This window comes from Hordeum vulgare, chromosome 4H (genome assembly GCF_904849725.1).
Source record: "Hordeum vulgare subsp. vulgare chromosome 4H, MorexV3_pseudomolecules_assembly, whole genome shotgun sequence".
Taxonomy (NCBI): Eukaryota; Viridiplantae; Streptophyta; class Magnoliopsida; order Poales; family Poaceae; genus Hordeum; species Hordeum vulgare.
The window spans coordinates 291,893,875-291,903,434 of NC_058521.1; positions in this window are offsets into that span (position 1 = coordinate 291,893,875).

Below are 9,560 nucleotides of genomic sequence, written 5' to 3' on the forward strand. Positions count from 1 at the left end.
CATCCACAAGATCGCCAAGACCCAAATCGACGTTGCCCCAATCTTCTTCTTCATGTACTTCGCAGACCCGAAGACGTGTCGGGCTCCGTCATCCGTCGTGTCGTCCCCAACCCTGCTCCGTCCTTATCTTCGTTTCCAAGACGTTACTCAGTGAGTAGTGCCTCCATCCCCATCTTTTTACCATCGCTAGATCCCTATAGACGTTGCACGTGGCTTGCTGTTTGTAGGATCGATAGAAGGGGTGTCTAGAGGGGGGGTTAATAGACTACTTAGATAAATTAAAATCCTAGCCTTTTCGTAATTTTAATGGTTGGCAGATTTTAGCAATTCTAACAAGTCTAGGGCACCCTACACATGCTAGTCAACATATATGGCAGCGGAAAGTAAAGACATTGCACATGTAAGTAGGAGTAGAGATTAGGAAGACCAAACGCAAAGACGCCACAACGATATTTGGCGTGGTTCTGGTTGGTGGTGCAATCGTACGTCCACGTTAGTGGGGACTTCAACCCACACAGGGTTACGGTTGCGGGAGTCCATGGAGGGCTCCACCTAAAAGGGGTCCACGAAGTAGTGGCCTTGTCTATTCCACCATGGCTTACGACCACACAGGACTAGCCTCACTCAAGGTAGATCTTCATGAAGTAGGCGATCTCCTTGCCTATACAACCTTCTTGGTTCAACTCCACAACATGAAGTAGGAAGCTCCCAAGCGACACCTAACCATTCTAGGAGGCACCACCCTCCAAAAGGTAATACATGCGGTAGAACGATGAACTCCTTGCTCTTGTGTTTCAAATGACACTCTCCTAAACACTCAATCACTCTCTCATAGATTTTGCATGGGTAGGAGAGATTGATTTAGTGGAAAGCAAAATGGGAAGCTAGAGATCAAGTTTCAAATGGATGGATTGTAACCTCCTGATCTGAACACATGAGTAGGTGGCTCTCTCTCAGAAAAATGGATATGGCAAGTGTGTGTGTGTGTGTGTGTGTTCTGAGTGCTTCCTCTACGAATGAGAGGTAGTGGAGGGGTGTATATAGGCATATCCAAAAATCCAACCATTACAATATTATTGCCCAACTCGGTGACAGCAAATGAAATCTCAGTGGTACCGAGTTGCACTAAATGTGGCTACTTTTTAATTCTCGGTGAGACCGATATATAAATCTCGGTGGTACTAACTCGATGGCCGATGGCAGTTTCCAAATCTCGATGGTACTGATTTCAAACTCAGAAATTCCGATTCTTGAAATAGAGATACGAGAGAGTTGGTCACTGACTTTCGGTGGCACCGACATGAAAGAGGGTGGTACCGAGAGATTAGGGTTGGGCAAAGGTTGTGACATTAGGAAAGTCGATAGGGCCGAAATGGAATTTTCAGTGGCACCAATTTTGATGTGAATGCTTAGGACGGACATTTTTGTGAGAGAATTGTGGATTATTTTTTGTGGCTATTTTTAAGCACTTGAGCAACCAATTCATCATAAATACCTCACCCTCTTTTAATAGTATTGGTTTTCCTATGGACTCAAAAGTGATTTCTCACAAATATAAAGTGTAGATTCTTGTAGCTTGAAGCTTGTACAATCCTATTCCTCTCCTTGGATCAAGGGGTTTCGCCTCACAATCCTTTAGCCAATGCTCTTTGTGGAATGTACCTGAAATATACTAGGTAAAATTATTAGTCCAAGAGACAATGTCTGTTCTCATGAATTATCAAAACCACCAAGGGAGTATATGTGCTTTCAATCTCCCCCTTTTTGGTTATTGATGACAACATATAATCAAAGCTACAAATAAAGATAAGTTGTAGAATATGACAATTCTGAAAGGTACATGACTAATACAAGCTCCCCCTAAATGTGTGCACTCCCTTTTGAAAGGATTGTTGCTTTGGACTGCAAGATCACACACATAGTAGAAGGCACATGACAAGTCATGTGAATCTTTGCTATATGCATAAACCATGTGTGAATGAAATACTTCCATGTTCAAGACTCACCCTTGCAAACAATATGTGCAAGAGACAAGAGATCATCTTGAACAAGGAAATGATGCACATACTTACCTTGAGGTCCTTGAAAATCTTAGCATAGGAGTACACTTGGGAAAACAAATGTTAGATAACACAAGATTATTTTATTGTAAAGATGCAAAGAGATTCAAGAGTACTAAGATATCAAAGAAATTTTGAAAATAGGATTTGATAATAGATATGTCTCCAAAAACATTTAGAACTTTCTCCCCTCAATGTAAGTATGTAGGATTTCCTATCCCCTAAATCATAGCATGTAGATATTGGGAGTAGGTAGGGTGAGACAAGTTCAATCAAAGTAGGCATTAAGATTCAAATCAAATTTTCCACGTCTCTCCCCCTTAATGGTAACTCTCCCTCTGAATGTGTAAGGATTGATATGTCTCCCCCTTTTGGGAGATATCCCCTTTGGTAGAGCTCCCCTAAGGTATAAGCATTAGAAGCGTTGATATATCTCCCCCTTGAGTAAGGGTTCATTGAGAGTAAGGGTTCATTGAGAGCAAGGAATCCTGGATTCTTCTTTCTATAATAAGTGTCCCTTGAATTTTTCTACCCCTTGAGTATAGATTAGAGTTCCTTGAAATATCTTCCCCTATTGGTTAAGGATCCTAGATATTTCGCCCTCTTATATTGTGGTATCACTGAAGTTTTCACCCCCTTTGAAGTTCCCCCCCCCCCTTGAATATCATGGGAAACAAGATTATGTCCCCCTTTTGGCATGAATAGTAATGATCTGTAAAATCTGAGGAGGTAATAAACTTTGGGTTCACTAACAAGTTTCTCCCCCTTTGGCAAAAATCCAGAAATTCACAAAAACTTTGGGTTCAGAGTCATCAAGGCAATGTAGTGCAGTAAAACCGAGAATGATAGTAGGCTTGTGGGAGATTTCGGTTAGACCTAGTTTCCGATATTGTAGACATCGTGTTCCAATGAAGTATCAATTGCACAACTCAAATAAGGAGAAAATAGCCAGAAAATTGAAAAAGAAAATTTTCAAAAGAGTTGAAAGAGAAAAAAGAAAGCTTTTTTGAAATATATATACATACATGTAGATGATAATTGAATGGTTCCAAGAAATCATGCAACGAAAATATGAACCATACAAGAATATTCATCTAGATGTTGGGCGGTGACTAGGTCACCTATATTACAGTATATTGACTTGTGGAATAAAGCAAGAATGCATTATCATAGGTCATACTCATCGTTAAGTGTAAAATGGGGTTACCATTTTTTGATTAAGCATTTTAATGTCTTCATATCACTTAAGTTGCTTTACCTCATGACTTGGTGTAAAGCTTTGTCAGGGAGATGAGTACATACCTTCAAATGATGTTGATGACGTTCCAAGTAGGTGAACTTGTGGTGGATGCTCAATCTTGATGAAAATCATCTTGAGTTGGGATCTATCCTTGTCGTTTTGGTTCACTTTTCACCTACATAGGTTAGTCATACAAGGAAGGACATAATATATCCATAAGACAAGAGTGAATTTATTCATCAATTAGTTGTCAAGAATATGATTTTTTTGTCGTCTTCCTTCATCTCCGAAGAAGGGGTTGTTGATACTTGGCCATGGCAAGATTGCCTTCAATGTTATTTGATGGCAACTAGTGGAGTTTAATTCTTCCAAGTACCTACAAAAAGGTTAGATGCACTACAAGGGAGCATAGTTTTCCAAAATATAAGGTAGTGCCATATCAATTGCATCATGGAATAATCAAGTAAGCTCATGCTGTTGCATTCATTCGAATGAGTCTAGATTAAGTTTGAAGCATCAATGATGTTCAACTCACTGCTCAAATGACAAAATACTTTCTCATCAAGTGGTTTGGGAAAAATATCGGCTATTTTTTTATCAGTATGAACATGCTTGAGATTAATATCTCTTTTACCAACATGATCATGAATGAAATGATGTCGCACTTGAATATGTTTAGTTCGTGAATGTTGCACGGTATTATAGGAAATTTTCATAAAACTTCTATTGTCACACAATAATGTAACATTTATCATATGCATGCCATAATCCTTAAGAGTTTGCATCATCCATAGTAATTGTGCACAACATGATCAAGAAGCAATGTATTCCGCTTCCGTAGTAGATAAAGACATCGAGTTTTGTTTCTTGGAGGACCAAGATACAAGAGATCTCCCAATAAATTGACATGTACCCGAGGTGGATTTTATATCAACCTTGTCTGTGACATAGTCCGAGTCGGAATATCCAACAAGATCAAAAGAAGATCCTTCGGGATACCATATGCCAAAGTTTGGTGTTTGTATCAAGTATCTTACTATTCTTTTCACAGCCTTTAGATGACACTCCTTAGGTGAATCTTCATATCGGGCACACATGCAAACACTCAACATGATATTGGGACGGGAGGCACATAGATATAGCAGTGAACTGATCATTGATCGATAAACCTTTGGATCAACCAGTTTGTCCTCCTTAGTCAGGTCAACATGTCCACTAGTAGGCATGGGGGATCAAATACATTTTCACTCTCGCATGTTGAACTTCTTCAGTAAGTCCTTGGTGTACTTGGTTTGAGAGGTAAATGTACCTTCTCTCATTTGTTTGATTTGCAAACCAAGGAAAAAGTTCGGTGCCATTAACTGTTCTAGTGAATAAGGTTGCATCAATTTTACCAATCTCGAAACCCTTTTCAATGAGAAACTTCATTAGGAATTTGTACCAACCACGAGGGGCTTGTTTAAGACCATATAAATCTTTATGAAGTTTGTAAACATGATTAGGTTTCTTAGGGTTCACAAAGCCAAGAGGTTGTTTGCTATAAACTTCCTCCTCAGTTCCAACATTTAAAAATCACTTTTTATATCCATTTGGTAAAGTGTAATATTATGGTGATTGGCATAAGCGAGAAGAATACGAATGGCTTTAAGTCTAGCAACGGGGGCATAAGTCTCATCATAGTCCATACCTTCGACTTGCATGTATCCTTGGGCTACGAGACGTGCCTTGTTGGGTACAACTTGACCATCTTAATTTTCTTGTTCTGAAACACCCATTTGTAGCAATGATGTTGTGCTCGTCCTTGGGATTTTCCACGAGTGTCCAAACTTCATTCCTTTCAAAGTTTTGTAGCTCTTCGTACATCGCATTCAGTCAATCCGGGTCTTGAAGTGCTTCTTTTACCTTCATTGTCTCAATGCTAGAGATAAATTAATAATGCTCACAAAAGTTAGCTAAATGAGTTTTAGAGCGAGTCATTCTCCCGGTTTTTATGTCATTGAAACTTTGATTCAGTGGATGATCCTTGTCCACTTTTGCTCGAACTTGTGACAGCTTCTTTATGTTGGATGGTGGAGCTTCCTCGTCATCATCATCTAGTTCGTTTTCATTCACAATGTCATCTCCTTGAGGTGGTGGTGTGGAAGGTTGAGGTGGATCTTCGCGATTTACGTCTTCCTCCTCTTCATCCTGTCGTGTACGGCTTGTGGATGCTTCCATGTTGTTTTGTGGTTCTCCTTGATGGGAAGTAGGATCTTCCACGTGAGTTGATCAAGTACTTTCCTTCACCTCCATGGGATGAATCTTGCCGATAGATATATCTTGGATGTCTTCCGAAGGTTCCTTATATCCTACATCATTTGGCAATTGTTCGACTTGCGAACCATTAGATTTACCAAACATCGGATCTATGATCTCTTCAACTTTTGGATGGTAAGTGTGGGAGTTTGATCCATAACCAAGTAGGAATCCTTCTTAAGATTTGGGAACAAATTTAGAATGATGATGGTTATTGAGAATGTAGCAGTTAGATTCGAATAGTCAATAGTATCCAACTTGGGGTTTGTTACTGGTTAGTAGCTTGGATGCCATTTTACCGATAAGCTTGTGTAAGTAGAATCCGCTCATGGCATGAAAAGTTAATTCCACGGCTTCTGCCCAAAAGTGTCTTGGTGTCTTGTATTCGTCAAGCATCATTCTAGCCATCCCTATGAGGGTCTGGTTCTTCCTCTCAATAACTCCATTTTCTTGAGGTGTGGACGTCGCCGAGAAATCATGTGAGATACCTTCTTCATCAAGAAAAGTATCCACATTTGTGTTCTTGATCTCCGTTCTGTTGTCGCCCCGAACTTTCTTGATCTTCACATTGAACTAATTTTTGGCTTTCCGAGTGAAGTTCTTGAAGATCCTTTGTACCTGCGACTTATCAACAAGAAAGAATACCCACGCAAATTTGGAAAAATCATCAACAATGGCTAAACCATAAGAATTTACACCAAGGATCTTGTAAGCGTTGGGACCAAAGAGATCCATGTTAAGCAGCTCGAGTGGCCTTCTTGTAGTCATGATGTTCTTCACGGGATGACATCCACCGACTTACTTTCCTACTTGACAAGCACTACAAAGCCTATTTTTGTCAAACATAACATCTTTAACACCAAGAATATGATCACCTTTGATAAGCCTATCAAGATTACGCATACCAACATGTCCTAGCCTTCTATGCCATAACCAACCTTTAGAAGATTTTGCAATAAGATATGTACGGGGTTTGGATTTTTTCGTGAAATCAAGAATGTATAGATCACCTTTACGAAAACCAGTGAAGACCATATTATGATTATCACGGCAAAACACTTGGCAGTGAACTTTCATAAATAGGAAATTGAAACCAAAATTTGCTAATCTAGATACTGAAAGAAGATTGTAGCCAAGAGATTCAACAAGAATGACATTTTGAATCGAACTATCATGAGATATGGCCACCTTACCAAGGCCAAGTACCTTACCCTTGGAGTTATCACCAAAGGTCATATACCTTCATGGTTCATGGTTTGGTGTGATATCATGAAACATGTCTTTATCTTCGGTCATGTGATCACTTCATCCATTGTCAAGTATCCACTTCTTTCCTCTAGCCATGTAGTCTCTAAGGTTTTCCATAATAGTGAGGCTCCTCATGGTCATATCATACTCGATGTCAAGCCCTTTGTATTCATCATAGTTGCCATGCTCCAAATTGTCGTCATCAAGGGGAATATCCTCGTCATAAGAATCGGGATTTTCATCACAATTTTGACTATGAAAATGTTCATGTTTATCCATGTGAATGGCTCTAACAATCATATTGTTAATGGTAATGAAATATCATTTACCATGCATGGGGTCACGAAGCTCAAATAGACATTATCAAAATTAGGATCATTTGGCTTAATTTTGTGAAAGGCAATGGATTTTTGGAAAATGATATCAAGATTTTTTCAATGAGTAGTCTGGATATCTTTTATCCAAATCTTTCCACTAAGTATAAGCACATTCAAAGTTCTTCATTTGGGTAAGCACATTTCTTGGCAGTCCTCTAATGATGAAATTGGTAGTTTTAACATTACCAAGCATATTAACTTCATCATCATGAAAAGGATGTAGGGGATCAGTGGGAGGCACATAGGGATATACAACATATTTGCGCAAATGGAATTCATTAAATATATCAAGCATTTCACATTTCCATTGTCTATAGTACTCCCCATTGAGAACAAGCACTCTACAACTAAGATTCCCCAAACTAGGCACATCCATCTTCCTCCAATGGTGATTAAACCAAGGGCGTACTAGATAATGGTTGCAAGAGTCTATGGATGGCTCCACCTGCAAGGGTTCCAAGAAGTAGTTGCCTTGTCTATTCCACAATGGCTTACGTCCACACAGGACTAACCTCACTCAGGGTAGATGTCCATGAAGTAGGCGATCTCCTGACCGTACAAACTTCTTGGTTCAACTCCATAACATGACGTAGGAGGCTCCCAAGCGACACCTAACCAATCTAGGAGGCACTACCCTACAAAAGGTAATAGATTCAGTAGAACGATGAAATCCTTGCTCCTGTGCTACAAAATATAGTCTCCTCAACACTCAATCACTCTCTCACAACTTTGGCATGGGTAGGAGAGATCGATTTGGTGGAAAGCAACTTGGGCAGTCTAGAGATCATGTTTCAAATGGAGGGATTGGAATCTCTTGATCTCAACACATGAGTAGGTGGCTCTTTCTAAAAAAAATGGATATGACAGGTGTGTGTGTTCTGAGTGCTTCCTTTATGAATGAGAGGTGGTAGAGGGGTATATATAGGCATCTCCCAAAATCCAACTATTACAACATTATTACCCAACTCGATGACACCGAAAGGAATCTCGATGGGATCGAGTTGCACTAAATGTGGCAAATTTTTAATTCTCGGTGAGACCGGTATATAAATCTCGATGCTACCGATTAGATGACCTAGGGAAGTTTCCAAATCTCGGTGGTACCGATTTCAAACTCGGAAATTACAATTCGTGAAATAGAGACACGAGAGATTTGGTCACTCACTTTCGCTGGCACCAATATGGAACTTTGTGGTACCGAGAGATTACGGTTGGGCGAAGGTTCTGTCACTAGGAAAATCAGTAGGGCTAAAATGGAATTCTTGGTGGCACCAATTTCCATGTGAAGGCTTTGGATAAATATTTTTTTAGAGAATTGTTAAGTATTTTAGGTGGCTATCTCTAAGCACTTGAGTAGCCAATTCATCAGAAATACATCACCCCCATTTAATAGTATTGGCTTTCCTATGGACTAAACTGATTTCTCACAAATATAATGTGTAGAGTCTTGTAGCTTGAAGCTTGGCCAATCCTATTCCTCTCATTGGATCAAGGGGTTTCTCCTCACAATCCTTTAGCCAATGCTCTCTGTGGACTATACCCGAAATATGCTACGTAAAAGTATTAGTCCAAGAGACAATGTATGTTGCCATGAATTATCAAAATCACCAAGGTAGAATATGTGCATTCACCGTCATCGTGATCTCCATGGACCGGGTGTAATTCTGAAGAAAATCTTCAGAGTCGTTCATCTAGGGCTGGCCGCTCTAGTTTTGTAGCTCGCCCTGCCCAACACTCGTCGCCACACCCGTGCTTGCCGCGTAGTCTCCCCGCTCCCTCTGCAATGCTCGTGCGAGCTAGCACTGCATGCCTTCGCATCGTCGCGCCATTTCTCGAGCCAAGCTTCTGCTCGAGCTCGAGACCCAGCCCTACTCTCCATGAAGCCTCCCCTCGAAGTTGGAACCTAACCCACCTTGGATTCCACACCCCCTACATAGGTCGTGAGCTCCGATGATCGTGGGAGAGCTCGTCGGTGTTGTCGTCTGCTTCCCTGCCTCTTGAGAGTGAAACCCCGAACCTTGTCAGTTCAAAACGGGCGAAACCCCCTCTTTGTCAGATAGACCCTCCTATCCTAGTGGTAGCGCCACTTCTCTCCTCTCGGGGACCCAGGTTCGATCCCCGCGGGCGCACTAATCCCCCCCCTCTTTTTGTTGATGTGTGAGGCTGGCGTGTGGGTCCCCTGTGACAGCCTCTGAATTTCAGGGTGGCACATAGGTCCACCTCTCATGGACAGTGGCTAGCCAACCTTGAGTTTCCTTAGTGTTTTTTGTGTATTAGTTTTTCTTTTAAAAAAACGGCATACGCCTAATCTGGCATATACTAGGTTTTACTTAGTTGATT